Source organism: Myotis davidii, unplaced genomic scaffold (assembly GCF_000327345.1).
Source record: "Myotis davidii unplaced genomic scaffold, ASM32734v1 scaffold3649, whole genome shotgun sequence".
Taxonomy (NCBI): domain Eukaryota; kingdom Metazoa; phylum Chordata; class Mammalia; order Chiroptera; family Vespertilionidae; genus Myotis; species Myotis davidii.
The window spans coordinates 5762-9040 of NW_006299538.1; the positions used below are offsets into that span (position 1 = coordinate 5762).

The 3279-nt window shown below is 40.1% G+C and overlaps 1 long non-coding RNA gene across 1 annotated transcript in view; it reads left to right on the forward strand.

Annotated features, from left to right (window-relative positions):
• The window catches only part of LOC107184911, a 10322-nt gene that overhangs the window by 3554 nt on the left and 3489 nt on the right, over positions 1–3279 (forward strand). Inside the window, exon 2 of the long non-coding RNA XR_001515809.1 lies at positions 2108–2117. This is a non-coding gene — a long non-coding RNA (uncharacterized LOC107184911). The remainder of the gene's footprint in view (positions 1–2107; positions 2118–3279) is intronic.

Genomic DNA, 3279 nt, shown 5'->3' on the forward strand with positions numbered 1-3279 from the left:
ATTCTGGGGGAGGTTGGGAAGGTAATGGGAGATGAGGACACCATATGTAATACCTTCATCAATAAAGAAATTTAAAAAATGAAAGTATGTTTTTATTGATTTTAGAGAGAGATGAAGGGAGATTTTGGTGGTAAGTATGTAAGTGTTACAAGGGTGGGTAACCTTTTTCTGCCAAGGGCCATTTGGATATTTGTGACATCATTGGAGGGCCATATAAAATTCTCAGGCTTTATAAGACCTGCAGGTCAGACGGGTCCTACATTCCCCTCTCCTGATTTAAGAGAAGACCAATAACTCCGTAACAGCGACACAATGAATTGAAACAATTATTTAGTTTTACCTGAGATGAGGAAGGCTGGTAGTAGAGCAAGCTTTGTGTAATGTTATGTTTAGAATCCAGTTTTGAGCATGTCAAGCTTGATGTTTTTAAGACCTCCAAATGGAGGTGTTAAGTAAGCAGGTGTTTGATAGTGGGACAGAGGTGTGGGTGAGACATATGTATTAGGAGTCATCAGTATGCAGGTGGTGTTTAATGACATGGGGACTAATGACACATTAAGAGAGAGAGTCTAGATATAGAAGGATGATGGAAGACTGAGCCCCTGAAGTATGCCTGCATTATGAAAGAGTTCTAATAGAAGAGGAAGAACCAGTAAAACAGAGTGATATAGGAAGTAAAGCAAGAGTATAGTATTCTCAACTCCAAGTGAAGAAAGTGTTTCAAGGAGGAGAGAGTGATAAAATGATACTGGTAGGGCAAGGAATATGATTGAGAAGAAAAAATTGGATTTAGTAGAGGCCATTGGTAACTTCTATTTAGTTGACATCAGCTGCATTATCTATTTGAAATATCAGAACCAGCTTTGATTTCTTTTTTTCCCACCTCCTGGGAAATATCTAGTAAACCTGTCCTGTCAATTGTATTCCACAACCATTACTCATCACCTACACTGGGGTAAATATCATTTTAGATGCTTGCATGTGGAAATGAATAAGACTTGGACCTTCATCTTCAAGACCTTACAGTTGAGAATGTGGTGCAGGCATAACTACCTTTAATATAGCAGCAAGGATAATGTTAATAATTCTTAGAATTTCTTCTATTTATAAGACTTTTTCTGTTCTTGCTGCTGCTGCTACTACTCCTACCACTCTCTAACATATTAGGACACATGCTTTATGCCAAGGCGATATATATATATATATCCTATCTAATAATAGACAAAGATTGAAATTGACTGTACCTTCGCTATTCCTCTCATTGGCTAATCAATGAGATATGCAAATTAACCACCAACAAAGATGGCGACTAATTTGCATACTGCAGGCAGGGTGGGCCAGCATGAGCCTGCATCTGGGCCCCTGTATGCCAAACAGGCCGCCTAAGCCCTGCCCCCATTCGGGACCGCCCTGTGCAGCCTTGGCCAGTGGCGGGGCTTGGCGGTGCAGCCCTATTCTTGCAGGAATCCTCCTGCAACAGGCTTCTAGTATATAATATATAATCTCAAGTAATCCCCACACTTTCATGAGGTGGCATCATTTTTTAAAATATATTTTATTGATTTTTTACAGAGAGGAAGGGAGAGGGATAGAGAGTTAGAAACATCAATGAGAGAGAAACATCGATCAGCTGCCTCCTGCACACCTCCCTCTGGGGATGTGCCCGCAACCAAGGTACATGCCCTTGACCGGAATCGAACCCGGGACCCCTCAGTCCGCGGGCTGATGCTCTATCCACTAATCCAAACTGAGCCAAACCAGTCAAGGCAAGGGGGCATCATTTTATAGAGGAAAAAAATGAAGGAGAGAGGGATTGAGTAGCCCATCCCAGGTCATACAGCAGGTAAATGGTGGAAGTTCTACGCAAGACCAAGTAGCCTAAATTTCACATTTGTGTTCTTCACCACAATTGCAAGCTGACTTACCCTAAAGTACAAAATTTGACTTATATCTACTAATATATTCTCTCATTTTAAATTACTTTTCCCTTCTTGCTTCCCCTTTTTAATGTTTATTAGAATACCTTTTCTAATAAATCCCTTGTGAATCTATGTCTTAGACCTGCTTCCAAGGAACCTAAAACATATTAATTTCCATATTGCTAAAGTACTATAATAGTGCCCTACCTGGTTTGGCTCAGTGGATAGAGTGTAGGCATGCAGATTGGGGGGTCCTGGGTTTGATTCCGGTTAAGGGCACATTCCAGGGTTGAGGGCTCAATCCCCAGTAGGGGGTGTGCAGGAGGCAGCTAATCAGTGATTCTCTATTCCTCATTGATGTTTCCATCTCTCTCTCCCTCTCCCTTTCTTTCTGAAATCAGTAAACATATATTTTTTTTAAAAAGAACTGTGATAGTTACATCTCTACATCTTTGATTGATTAATTAGTGTTTGAAATACCAATGAAGTACCAAGGGCCTCAATATCTTGAGATGCATTTTGAGCTAAAGGTTAAAATCACATTTATTTTGTTCTTAACCATGGTTTGCCAAAAAGTCCTTGTTGAATATTCCTGTCAGTGAAGCCCAGATGAGACTATCTCAGCTTATCAATATGGTTATAATGAAATGTTACTCAAAAGCAAAGAAATAAGGAATTTGGGAAAGGCACTATAACATTGTAATAACTTAGAGTATACTTACTCAGTATGTGACACTAAATGCTTCTATGTAGCAATTCATTTATTTTCTCCAACAATGGCATTAGAAATGTACTATTTGAGAGACAGGGCACTTGAGTAAAGCGAGATTAAATTACATGCCCAAGGTTTCTCAGGCACTACCACTACTGCAAAGACAGCAGATTAGTAATTATCACGGCAGTATCAGTGATAGTATGCAAGCTTTTCTTCGCTCTTTGTCCACTTGAGTAGCACAGCACTACTGTAAATGGCTGAATGGCTTTCTGAGACCTTGGTGAAGGGCTAACATGATTAAGGAGGATTACAATTTTTAGGCAATAGGAAATATGTTATGTTCATTATGGCTTTCCTCATAGTTCAATGGAAGAGCATACCAAACTTAGGGGGGTCATCTTTAGACACTCCGTGTTGTAGTCAGCTAAGGCTGCCATAACATAATACCATAGACTGGGAGTCTTAGAAAATAGAAACTTATTTCTCATAGTTTTGGAGCATCTAAGATCAAGATGCTGGCTGATTCAGTTCCTGGTAAGGCCTTTCTTCCTGGCTTGCAGATAGCTACTTTCTTGCTCTGTGCTTGCACATTCTGTCCTTGGTTTTTGCATGTTTGTGTCGGGTGGGAGGAGAGGAAAAGAGAGA